The 14,317-nt window shown below is 37.2% G+C and overlaps 1 pseudogene; it reads right to left on the minus strand.

Moving 5' to 3' along the window:
• Positions 1-13,086: 13,086 nt before the first annotated feature.
• LOC114091599 (large ribosomal subunit protein eL6-like) lies at positions 13,087-13,534 on the minus strand (annotated as a pseudogene).
• Positions 13,535-14,317: the final 783 nt, after the last annotated feature.

A 14,317-nucleotide genomic window follows, 5' to 3' on the forward strand; every position in this document is an offset into this window, starting at 1 on the left:
AAAATCTGATTCACACAGTATGTTATATTTCAACAAACATTTATTATTTTTAATTCCCAAAACATTTCACAAAAGAAGAATATTAGGTTTTAATTACACACAACAAGTTAGGGATCCACAACCCATACTGCAGGAGCCAACTAAGCCACTGCCCATTCACCAGTGATGGGTGTCTAAGGCTAATTTATTCTCAAAAATTCAACTGTACCACTTTTTTCCCATTTTTTTTCCTGGTTTTTCTTTCTTGCCATCCTCTTACGTCCGTGTTTTTTTCTTTCTAGATATGATTTTGGTGCTGATGAGACCAGACTTCATTGGATTTCAGAAATCCATTTTTCATTTCTTAACAGCCATGGTAGCCATAACACAATTGTAGAAAGCAATTGCCATTCAAGTCTAAAAAAAAAAGAAGAAGAAAAAGAAAAAGAAATAAATAAGAAAGATAAAAGAAAACACTATTTAGAAGCTAATCCATCTTCATTCTTTTAAAAATTGATCATGGTTCTACTTTGATTCCAACGTTCTCATTTTAAATTCCCATTGAATTTCTTTGTATTTTAGTGTTTTGAAAATGAACAAATTTTTATGAATTTCTATTACAAAGTAGAATATTGGTATTTATGTTTTTATTCTGTATATTTCATTTTCAAGGTCAAAAACAACATTCATTCAATTTCACACTTTATTAAATGTTATGTTGATGTTCCAAATTCCCTTTGGCCCCAACTCTAATCCTTTCTCACGTTTGATTAGTCTATTTCTTCAGAACCACAGCAATAAAACTGCTTCAGAAGAAAGGAGAATGAGAATGTAGTTATTGGTTTTTACAAAGGGCATGGTAATGAATTTATAAAACAATTAGGTAGTAAATAATCATTGATGCAAAATGAGCAGCACAAATGCTTCCTACTGGGATTTTTAAACTTTACAATTAAACTATTGTAAAGAGCAGTGCCTAGCAATTATAATGTCTAATAAAGAATCTGGCCTAAACATTTTTTAATTATTTTTATTGAGCTATTCAAATATAAGCCTCTTTTTGACAGCATGATTAATCAATAAATGAAATATTGAGTTATCTTCCTTTAAAGACTAACTCTGAGACTAAGTATTCTATTGATAAAAAAAAATCTATCAAAAAAAAAGAACAAAAACCATCCTTTCATTCAGAAAAATGGAAAAGAACATTTCTGATTTAAAATAGTGGTAAATAATAGTTAAATTCTCTCCCACTACTGAATAATTTAAAAGATTTTCATTTTCCAATGAAAATGTGCATACTTACAATGAATTCAGATATAGTGAAAGCATTATGCAACCATAGATAATTTTTAAAATATTTATATGCCAACACTATTTTTATTACTGACAAGCAAGTAGGAATAAAACCTTACATGTCTGGCCATTCCTGGGGAAATGACTATGACCCCAAAGTAACATTTTTCTTCCTCTAAGTGTTGATGATTTCTGTGACAATTCTCCATCTGCTTTCCACTATTTTCACAGGCTTTTTAAATTAAGCTTACATGTGTCGGTGTTCCAAGATTGTCTTTGTTTTTGCATAAACCATATGGCTCTTTGACAGAGTTGATTATGCCAATAACATTAGGGAAATATTTAAATGTCATGTCTGTTATGTAAGGGAAAAATCGATGTAAAATGGGATGAAGTTGGGATAGGAAGCACTATTTCTACGTATTCATTCCTAGTCCATCTTTAAGCAAATGACTGTAAGCTTTTCTTTGGCTTCTAAATCATGAAGTAGTTTAAATTCCATGAAGAAAGTCTTTTGCACAGAATATGTTTGAGCTTATCCAATACTTGAAATCTATAGGAAATGTCCAAGGTTTCCGATGTAATTATGCATTAGCAGTCTTTGTTATATTAATTTGACAAGTTTTCTTAAAGATCATGTAAAATGTCAGGGTATTCCTTTAAAAAACAAAACTTACCCCAAGAAGCAAAGAAGAAAAGTCAAACAAATTTGAAACCTCTTTTCTCACTACCAAACCCTTGTTGTGTTACTGGAGAACTGTTTCAGAAATAATTAGGTCCATGAGAAGTGTCCTGAATTTTTTTTAAACTTTAACCCATGATTTATTCTTCTATCATATGTGACAGTACCCTCCAGCCACACAGTCCTAGAAAAGGTGACAGAACCCTTAACCCTTAACAACTGAAACTTTGATCCCAAGAAAGGAAAATATACAACAGTTATATTTCCTATTTTAAAATAACATTCATCTTTAGGAGACTTTCTAAAAGACACAAAAATAAATTTAGATGACATTGCTAAATGGATGTTTCTTTTTTTATTTTCAAGTAGGCTGGTCTGTCTTACATGTGGAAAGGGCATATGTGTATATTATAACCCAGAAAAGCTTAGAAGAGCTTCCCTGTCATAATCTCTTCTGCCACTCTGACTTGACCTTATGCCCCCAAATCCCTATTTGCTTCCATTGGCTTAGGCCATTGAAATTCCCTGTCAGAACACTCACAGCTGAGGAAGGAAAGCCATGACATCTGGGCTGTGTGCACTTTCATTTCCTAGCAAAGAGTAGGGTTCCAAGAAAATGAGCTAAGTGTGTTTTCACTGGGGCGCTCCCTAGAAAGAGCAGGCAGGGTGAGCAGCTACAGAGGAAACAGTTCAAAAGTTGGACAGGGAGAGAGGTGTCATGAGCACATCAGTTATCTGAAGAAAAACAGGGCAGTGGGACCTAGCCTACAATGCACCAATAAGATTTCAGTCTACAACAACTCAAAAGAGCCATTGCTATTGATCTTTTATTTATTTAATTATTTATTTAGGTACCAGGGATTGAACTCAGGGGCAATCAACCACTGAGCCACATCTTCAGTCCTATTTTGTATAGAGACAGGGTATCTCTGAGTTGCTTAGCACCTCACTTTTGCTGAGGCTGGCTTTGAACTCTCAATCCTCCTGCTTCAGCCTCCCGAGCCACTGAGATTACAAGCATGCACCGCTGCACCCAGCTATTGCCCTTTTTGATGAATAAAAAATGAGGATGTTGTAATTTTGCTAGTTAATATCCTTTCTGCATCCTGCATCATGAGAGAGAAGGTACCTATATCAGCTCTTTAGAATTATTCAAAGTATATGGGACTTAAAAAAAAACCTTAACTTGACTAAAATGAAAAAGAATATTTTTAAAAGTAGAAGAGAAAGAGGAAGGGGGAAAGAGGTGTTTTTTTTTTGTTTTTGTTGTAAAGATGTTCCATGATGGTCAGACACATATAGAATATACCTACTGACTACGTGTAATACATAGCATTATGGACAGATGTACATTTGCAATGAAAAAATGTATAAATGAAGAGACCATTATCCAGGTTCCTCCTAGGTAAAACCACTTCTTTTTAAACATTTTTATGAGTGCATTATAACTATGCTGGGATTCATTTTCATACATATTCACATAAAAGCTTGCTCAATTTCAGTCCCCAGTTTTTCCCCTTTCCCTCTTCTCCTGCCTCCCTTCATCCCCTAAATCTGCTCTATTGGTCTTCCTTCCATTTATTTACTTATTTATTTTTAACCGGTGCACTATAGTTACATGTAGAAGCAGAATGCACTGTTGTATGTTCGCACATGCATAATTTGATCAGCCTAACTCCCCACTTCTTTCCCATTTCCTCTCCTCTTCCCTCCTGCTTTATCCCCAGCTCTACTCTATTACTCTCTCTTCTGTTTTTGAGAGGTCCCTGTTTTTAATTCCTTTTTTTTCTCTAGCTTCTACATATGAGAGAAAACATTTGACACCTGACTTTCTGAGACTGGCTTATTTCACGTAGCATGATATTCTCTGGTCTCGTCCACTTCCCAGCAAATGACATTATTTCATTGTTCTTTATGGCTGAGTAAAGATCCAGTGTGTATACATACCATATTTTCTTTATCTATTCATCCATTGACGGACACTTAGTTTGGTTCCATAACTTGGTTATTGTTAATTGTGTTGCTATAAATGTGCCCATGTGCCTATATTACTGTAGTATCCTAATTTCCATTATTTTTGGATAGATTCCAAGAAGTAGGATGGCTGGGTCAAATGGTGGTCCCATTCCTAGTCTTTTGAGTAATCTTCATAATGCTTTCCAAAGTGATTGTGATAATTTGCAATCCCATTGACAACGTTTAAGTGTCTTTTACCCCACATCCTCACCAGCAATTTTTTTTATTATTCTTGATGATTGCTATTCTGACTGGTGTGAGATGAAATCTCAATGTAGTTTTAATTTGCATTTTCCTGATGCTAAGAATGTTGAACATTTTTTCATGTATTTGTTGGCCATTTGTATTTTTCTTTTGAGAAATATCTCTTTAAATCTTTCACCCATTTATTGAGTGCATTATTAGTTTTTTCATTGTTAAATTTTTTAATATATTTATTTTTTGATTATCTATTTTCATACATTTCTGAGGATTGAACCCAGTGCCTCACATGTGCAAGGCAATGCTCTGCCACTGAACTACAGCCCCAGCCCCTTCAGTGTTAGATTTTTTAAAATTCTTTATATATTCTGGATTTTAACCCCTGTTGGAAGAGTAGCTGGTAAAAATCTTCTCCCATTCTGTAGGCTTTCTCTTCACACTCTTTTTTCCTTGCTGTGCAGAAATTTTTTAATTAGGCAAAACCACTTACAAAGCTAATTAATCATGATAATAATAGGAGTAGACATAAAGGTTCAAGGAAGTAGAAACTACTTTTTGCTTTGAAGCTGTGGGAATGGCATTTGAAGGTTCCTCCTGTGCTTAAAGTAAAAGTTTTACCAAACCAAATCATGTAATTCCAAATGTTAGAATTCAGACAGTTCTTATCGGAAATCTAAGGGAAAACCTAAAGAAAAGTGCCTTGCCTTTTGATTAAATAAAGGTAAATTTTTCTTAAAGAAATTTTCTTTCAATCATCTACTCTGATTTTCCCAGTTTCCCTTTAGGTAAACACATTTCTTCTCTTGCCATTGTAGAACATTCTGCATTACCCACCCACTGTTTACTCTGACCGTGCCCTTCTGTCACTGGGGGCAGAGCCATTATCTGGACTCTACTCTGACATCTTAAGGTCCTTGGACTCCCTTGCCCATACTGCTCTGTGCTACTGACCAAAGGATCACAGAACTTTCTTAGAGTGGACCTGGAGAGCTCCAGCTGTGGTGCACTGTTTACAGTTGTGTCATATTTTTAAGAAAGAAAGAAAGATTTTCCGTTGCATCATTTTAAAACTTCTAGTCTGATCCCCTCTGAAACTCTCTCCTCCGCATTAGGCTCAATCACCTCCTCTCTGTGGTATTTACACAGCTTATGTACGCATTGACCCTGACACTGATGACACTGCATTATCCCCAAATTTTAATAAATTTCCTCAGACAATTCATTTCCTGGAACATTACAACGTAGCACATCTGGCTCTCCAGCCCCCCTCTAATCCCTTCACACAAATAAACAACAAAAATGGTTTTGCCTTATCACTGAAAAATATCTGAACTATAATACAAACTCTTTAAAATATGTTCAAATTAACTTATATAGCATCTATTAACTGTTAGATTTCCTCATCCTTAAGTGTATTATTTTATTTAATCACCCTCTGAGGTGGTTTTTACTCTCATTTTGAAACCAAGAAAAGTGAGGCACAGAAACGTAAGTAAATTTCCCAAAATCACAAGCTAGCATGACAAAGCCAGACACAAACCAGACCATTAGATGAGAAACACTTGACCTTTTCTTCTCATTTGATTCCAAGTGGTAATAGCCTCTACAGTGTCTCCAGAATCACCCTTCCCAATTCCACAGCAAGGCCAGGCCCTCACCAGGGTACTGGTCTCTCCACTTATTGTTCCCATGTCACCTACAACATGCATTTCCAGAAGAAAGTTTCCAATACACTATGACCATCACATCACACTCCTAATTAAGAATCCCTTATTGTTTGTCAGATTATCTTCAGAAGTCCAAGCCGCTTCTGCTAAGAAGTCACTCTCTGTTCCAGGTTTCTTAGCACTTCTTACATCTATTTAACAAAAGCTTGTTTGACACTGAGGACACAGCAGAATGGTTTCTTGTCACTAAGGAACTTATAAGGGAAGGTAGATATTTAAACCAGAGCATGAAAGGCGGTGTTACAGGTGCTCAGTAACACAGTGGACCCTCCATATCCATGACTTCCACATCCGTTCACTCAACCAGTGAGGACCGGAAATATTTGGGAAAAAAATGTTATGTTTGTACTCAACATGCACAGAATTTTCATTACTCCCTTTCATTACTCCCTCAATAACACACCAAGTATCTAACAGCACTTACATTGTATTAGGTATTATAAATAATCTAGAGAGAGTTGAAAGTATGCTGGAGGACATGCATGGATACTGTGTCATTTTATTTTAAAAGTCTTGAGCATCCACAGATTTTGGTATCTGAAGGGGTCCTGGAACCAATCCCTTACAGACACGGGGGTGACTGCATTTGGAAAACACAACAGATGTAAAGGAAGTGTGACCAGTGGTCGGCTTTGAAGAAGGCAGATTGGGAGAGTCTGGGGTGCTGGGGGATGCTAGACGGGACAGGCACTCATGCAGGAGGAAGCAACAGGAGACACAGCATAGAAAAACCATGGAGTAAGGTCTAGTCCACCTACCATAACCACAGGAGACCGCGCCAAGCAGGGCAGCGCAAAATTAGAGTCATGGTGCAAAAGCAAGTTTGGGTGGACTAGATTTGATGCTTGAGGATGTCCTAAGTTCACCCCACACTGTTCCTTTCAGTACCTGCCTCTTCATTGATAATTATAATCTCAGAACTCATATTTGCTTATTTATAGGTACAATCCAGTTCTGCCAAGTATTTTACAAACATTATTTCATTTGATTTTACTTACATCTATAACAGTACTAAGAAGTAAGTATAGTTATTCCAGTTTTACACATAAGGCAACTGAGGCCAAATATAAGTAATCTTAATAACCTCATCTAAAAACCACCTGAATTTCTTTACTTAAATTCACATTTCAAATGATAAAAAAATAAATACATAAATTCACAAGGCACTTTTAGTCTTAAAAGTCTTTAGCATCATCCAAAGTTTGAAATTTATTCATTGGTCCCCCCAAATGGGGGCAGAGATTAGAGCAATTTTTCTCCTATCACATCTTGTGTAGAGCTGGGAAAAGCATAAATGTCTCAAAACTCCAGCTTAAAGTTGAGTTAAATAAATTCATAAAAAGTTCTTGTACAACTGATTCACTACATTTTGCATTGAAATATGTTGATTTGTTTTTTATAGTGTTCCTCATAACCTGAAAGTGCTGTGAATCTGTTAGCCTTTGTCCATCATGGCCAAGCTGAGTACCACAGTCTAGGTCAATCAAAGCCTATGAAAGTAGGACCAGTCCCTGCCTCCACCTCAGTGTATGAGGATGTATCAAGTACATCACAGCCATCCAAAAAATGCCAAATAACAACTTCAGAGCAGAATACAAAACTTTGTTTTAAAGCTCTCCAGTCAGTTATATAGAAGCACAGTAATTCAGGAGAAGGCATTTTAATTCATTTGTTTTTGTTTTGTTTTGGTTTGGTTTTTGTTTTATTGTTTTGTTTTATTTTGTGGTAGTGGGAACTGAATCCAGGGGTGCTTTACCACTGAGCTACATCCCCAGACCTTTTTTATTTTTTTTATTTTGAGACAGAATCTCACACAGTTGCTGAGGCTGGACTCAAACATGCCCTCCTCCTGCCTCAGCCTCCCCAGTTATTGGAATTACAGGTATACCCCACCATGCCCAAACACCTGTCTTATTTTAGAATTGTCTAGAATCCATTAATATCAACCAAGAGGACTTCAGAAGTTTCTAGATAAAAATATTGCTGAGGAATTCTTGTTCCAACACTTAGTAACCATGTGGCTGGATTACGATATTTTTTTTCCCCTTGTATTCTTGATTCTCTGGTATCTGGGGCCTCACCGGCAGAGTGAGATTGCCCCTCCAGCTCTGGCCAATTCTTAGATAGAAGCTATCTCCTTGCAAGTGCACCTTTCATGTGCAAACCTATCAACCCAAATGTATTGATCTAAACTACCTCTGGGTCATATCTCCCACCCCTCCTGTTCCAGCCCATATTCTTCTGCCCTAATCATCCCAAGAAAATGAGGTGCACTCTCTACTTATTGGAGTCTGCTAAAATTGTTCAAATTAGCCACTCATATGCCTGCTCACCCTGCCTCCTTTGTTCCCTCCTGTAGACCCACAATAAGGGCTCTTGTCCACACTTGCTTTCTTCTTCCTCCTTCCTCCTGACTGACTCTGGTACTTCCCCATGTGGCCCTTCATGACATGACATGCCTCCTGTTTCCAGGGAAACAGAAAAACTATAAGATAGGCCAGTGGTGCACAACTGTAGCCCCAGCACTCAAGAGGCTGAGGCAGGAGGATCACTTAAACCCAGGAGTTCAGAGCCATCCTGGGCAACATGGCAAGACCCCATCTCAAAAAAATTTCTTCCTTCATGACATTTATTTTCATGTTCACATGTTTTATCATACTTGATTAGAAAACATCCAAGGTAACATTTAAAACTGTGACCTACCTGGGCACAGTGGCACACACCTGTAATCCTAGCAGCTCAGGAGGCTGAAACATAAGAATTGCCAAGTTCAAAATTAGCCTCAGCAATGGTCAGATGAGGCACTAAGCAACTCAGTGAGACCCTGAATCTAAATAAAATACAAAATAGGGCTGGGGATGTGGCTCAGTGGTCAAGTGCCCCTGAGTTCAATCCCTGGTATCAAAAAAAAAAAAAAAAACTGTGACCTTTAGGAAATTTTGGACCTCTCTGTGGCTCAGGTTCCACATGTTTACAATGAAAGTAACATTACCTGCCTCAATAAAACTAAGTGCTAAGTCATAAAAATCATTTATTCTAAACTTCACGTTCTAAGCCAGTAGACATTATAACTATGGATTACTTTTAGTTTTGACATTCATCTGTGGGTGAGAAACACTGGAGTTTCATAACATCTTAATAATGTCCAGTTTTGTAAAGGAAGAAATTAAACTGAGTGCAACGCGAGTGAGGTTTCAGTGAATGGTCCTGGTCAATGGCCCAAAGTCTGTAGTTAACGTGGCTTCCTACAGTCGGATCAATGCATTATTCTTATTATATAATAAAACTTCCTTTGATTTTCTTTGGAAAATGTCCTCCCACTTCCCTCCCCCAAAAAAGTTGGCTGATGATATAAGAAAAGATTAAGTAAATAAACTGAAGAAAGGGATGGTTGCAAGCCAGAAAATGTAAGTTTTGGATAAATTAAAGGGCTAAATATTGAATTCAGCAAAAGCTGGAATATATGATGTAAAGTTGACCATATGCTCTATATAAAAACAGCAAAAAGCAATTCTTTAGACTGTTTCAAGCAGCACACCATCAAGTATAAAAAATGCTTATATATGGGAAATCAAACCAACTAAAAATAAAAAGGAGGAGGTCAACTCATGGAAGGAAAAAATGCATAAAAACAGATGACTCGGGTAAATGTGATTAAAGAAAAAGCCAGAAGCTTGTAAAAGAAAAAGAAGTTCCAGGAAAGCAATAGAAAACCAGGGCACTGGACTGACCTTTGCTGTGAATAAGGTAGACTTACAGTGTTAACAAAGCACTTTTTCCCAGAACATGAAGTAATTATGAGATATAGCAATGATTTCATATGTTGTTATAGAAGTATTTTATCCAGCACCAAAGAATGCATTGCATTATATATTATACCAAATACTCAGTACTATTAAATATTTTAAAAATATTTTTTTAAATCACAATCATTGAATCAATGGTATTAATTACCTAAAAGAAGTCAACTTTAAGTTTTAGATTACATTTGAATATAACTGAAACAACAGGCTTCATCATAGGACAAATGGATTTTTTTTAAGTCTTAAAAATCTTTCTTCTTCCTATCAGAAGAGTTTTCAGTCCAGATATAGAATCTAACTATGAGAAATAAGGCAGGGAGTATGCAGATTATGACACCAAAGTGGTTTTTTTGTGCAGGTGAATGAAAAAAAAGCTCAAGAAGCAGACAACGGGCAGAAGGAAGTGGAAAGGGATTCAGAGAAAGAAATTAAAGCCCACATACCACCTTCGTGGACCACAACCTGATAGAAATCAGTCACCCCAAAAGACACCTCCAAATCTCCATGCCTGGCTAGTTAGATGAGCCAGGGATATCACATCAGTCATTGGTGACATGAGCACACCTGAAATTTACATATGCCCCTGTGAGAAACAAGGAAATTCTGAAAACAATATACTTGTTAAAGGATAATTTTATTTATTTTTAAAAGAAGGTACAATAATGATAACCATACAAATATAAACTGAACATCTGTCAAAAATTGTATTTAATTCATTCATTAATGAGGGACCCAGAAAAATGTTACAATTGGTTCAAAGGAGAATTCAAAGATTTTATATATGTACATGTATAAAATACATTTATACTTTTGCACATATATATGGCAATAAATATTCACAAATAGATCTAAAATGGGTCTACCCACAGGGCAATAAAAAATTGTATTGCACTGGATACAATTCCTGTGGACAAGAATTATTTGCATTGTTAGGTGGTTTTGTTTTGTTTTGTTTTACAATTTACAAAATTGTAAAACAGCTCAAAGACAATGAAAGAAATCAGATAAACTACAAGAATTCACCAGATTATGCCTTGGTTTCCATTAAAGACACCCAATAATCTCTTCATTCAGTTCAGTCCCACACAATGGTTGGAAAAGATCTGAGATCCACAGAAAAGTCTAGAATATGCAGAGACCTCATCTGCAGAGATAAAGGCATATCCCATGGTCATTATCAGTGGACATCCAGGGAATGACCAGGAACGAGGGTCCAGGCAGCCCTCCATGGATGCCTGGTTATCGAGGTGAGAGACCATTCGGTGGAGCCTTCAAGAGGCAGAGGGCAAAGGCCCTTTCTCCTGCTCTCATCCAGATACTAAGCTTCTGCTGAATTCAGACACAATACTGGGAAGAAGAAATGAGGAGAAACCCCCTGAGAGGTAGAAAGGTTAAAATTAATGACTTTTAACAGAAAGAGGTCATTTTAAAAATGAAGAATATGGGTTACTTTTAACTGACCAGTGATACGGCTCCCCTCAAAAACTTCATAACTTGAAATCCCAACTCCAAGAACTTCTAAATGTGACTGTATTTGAAGATACGCCCTTTAAAGAGCTGGTTAACTTGAGGCCCTAAGTGTGGGCCCCAATTCAATCTGACTGGTATTATAAGTAGAAGAAATCTGAACCCAGGTTCATGTGCACCTAGGGAAAACCATGTAAGCACGCGCAGAGCAGGTGGCTTTCTGCAAAGCCAAGAGGAGAGGCCTTGGCAGATACCAATCCTGCCAACACCTTGACCTTGGACTTCCAACCTCCAAAACTGTTTGAAAATAGATTTCTGTTGTTAAGCCATCCAATCTAAGGCATTTTTATCATGGCAAACCTTACAAAATAACACAAGGTTATTAAGGGGTCTTCCTCCCCCTTCCACATCAGAAGGGGTAAAAACATGATGAGAGATTGGTTATGTAAAGTAACAAGTTACCTGTTTGTTCTTCATTTGGGACATCTGTGTACATTTTATCCTATTATATTGGATGAGCACTTCATAAAGTTTGGACACATTCTAAGACTCAGGGTTGCAAACAATTTTTGATAGTCATAGTTTTTCAGTGGAGCAAAGACTTATGACCACCAAAGAAATAAGTTTCAAAGAACTCATATCAGATACACATAGCAGTTTGGAAAAAAAGAAAACATACTGCTTCTATGATTTGAATCTTTATTTCCCCTCCAAAATTAATGTGGAAACAATCTACATTGTGATGCCATTAAAAGGTGGGACCTTTAAAGAGTGAATAAGCCATACAGGTTTTGCCCTCATGAATGGATTAGCACCTTATATAAGGGCTGGAGGGAATTAGTTAGGTCCTTTTGTCACTCCACCATCCTCCATACCAGGACGCCACTATAAAGTGCCATCAATGGAGCAGTCCCCTCACCAGATGCTAAACTTTGATTGTAAACTTCCCAGCCTCCAAGACTATGAACAATAGTAAGAATTTCCATTCTTTATAAATTACTCAGTCTCAGGTATTTTGTTATAGTAGTACAAATGGACTAAGACAACTGTCAATCATGGTTTTAGAATCCAATTCAAGAATATCTTATTTCTAGGGGCTGGAACTGTAGCTCAGTGGCAGAGCACTTGCTTAGCATGTGTGAGGTACTGAGTTTGATCCTCAGCACCACATAAAAAATGAACAAATAAAACAAAGTCCTCCTGTCCATACACAACTACAAATATAAATAAAAATAATATCTTATTTCTAGTTTTATATCTTCTGCTTAATATTTATTCATCTTATCATTTCCATTGCTGTTAAAGCTGCTGCTTCTGAGGAAGCCCAACAGTGATAGAACCTCCAGAAGGTTTGAAGTACTATTTTGCTTTGCTTTGCTTTGCTTTGTTCTGGATTCAGGGATTGAACCCAGGGGCACTTAACCACCAAGCCACATCCCCAGCACTAAGTTACTTAGAAGCTCACTAAGTTGCTGAGCCTGGCTTTGAACTTGCAATCCTCCTGCCTCAGCCTCCAGAGCTGCTAGGATTACAGGCATATTTCACTACACATGGCCTAAAGTACTCTTTTTTAACTTTAGCCCACCTTGATCTGACTATAGCATTTACCAAAAAAGTGAGCACCATTCACTTTAGGGTTAAAGAATCAGATAATATCACAGGTGACATACCATATGATGACAGCACCTAATGTGCCCATGCCATGGACTTTATTTGCTATGACAGTGTCTATTTTAATGGCTTTATAAATGACTTTAATCAGCTATGTATACCAACACTAGAGATCTAAGGTGGTCATTTACATTTTGTTTTAATTTATTGAACTCCATAGGATAAATTATATTAAAGAGTGGTATTTCTGAACTCAAGTTTTTTAAAATGTATCCGTTATTTAATTAGGTTCTCAGTAAGAAATTTAGAACACCATTTTGTAAGGATAAATTCCATTTTTTAGAGCAAAAACCGATTGCATGCAGCTGAGGAATAGCTTTGCTCTGGGGTAAAACTTGTGAGTGCAGAGCTTTCTGATCAACCTTGTGCTGGTGAGGTGTTTGGGGATTTTCACGTTGCTGATATCAATCTCTGTGGAGGTGGTGATAACAAATTTCTGGTGTGTTCTACACAGAGGAACTCAATTGAGGGCAAAAGGTCCAGCCACAAGGAGCAAGCCACTGCTCAGCTCTTGCCTCCATGGTGCCCAGTAAGGGTCATCAACATGGTCCCAGGAATGATGCTGCACACAGGTTTCTCACTGGCTGACTGGGGTTTTTTTGTTTGTTTGTTTGTTTGTTTGTTTGTTTGTTTGTTTTGACGTAGCTCAAGAGCTTTCGTGACACATTTTCAGTAGGATAGTGTCTAGGCATTTTGCAGAGCTTGATCATTCTGGTACCACCATTCTTGTCACCACCAACTGCTTTTGTGACAGTAGCAAGAACCTTCTCCTCCTTCTTCTTTTCAACTTGGATTTAGCAGCTGAGTACTTCCCCTCCTACATGGTCTTTCCCAAATACACAGCAGATGGGAAGCATCTCCCATTTCTTTAATCAGGATTGGGTTTCAGCTGCAGTGGGGCTTGGCTTCCCCCTCTTGGGCTTCTTAGCATTAGGGTTACCCTTTCTAATGCACCAATGGCATCAGCCTTCTTGGCTCCAGGTTTCTTTTCCTTAGTATTTCAGCCCTTTCACCCACAATCTTGCAAAATGGGGAAGAGTGATCTCAAGTTTTCCTGATTGGTTTGTAAATTGGTTCAAAATATCATGGAACGTGGGCTGGGGTTGTAGCTCAGTGGTTAAGCGCTTGCCTCGCATGCGTGAGGCACTGGGTTTGATCCGCAGCAACACATAAAATAAGTAAATAAGTAAAATAAAGACATTATGTCCATCTACAACTAAAAAAAAATTTTTTTAAATATCAGAGAACTGTAAGTATTGTAAGTGAGAAAATTCCCCTTCAGAACATAAAACCAGCATCAGCATGAGGCCAAGTCTCCCAATTTCTACAAAGTGGAGCAATAGAACGATTAAATTGCAAGCAAAAAAAAAAAAAATCACCTTAACTTAAAATTATCCTCATCTTTTTATTTGTTAAGGTTCTGGTGTCAAAGATTCAAGCAACTCTTTTGATGAGCAATTCCTGGCCTCCGTAGC

The sequence above is a fragment of the Marmota flaviventris genome, chromosome 3, assembly GCF_047511675.1.
Source record: "Marmota flaviventris isolate mMarFla1 chromosome 3, mMarFla1.hap1, whole genome shotgun sequence".
Lineage (NCBI taxonomy): Eukaryota > Metazoa > Chordata > Mammalia > Rodentia > Sciuridae > Marmota > Marmota flaviventris.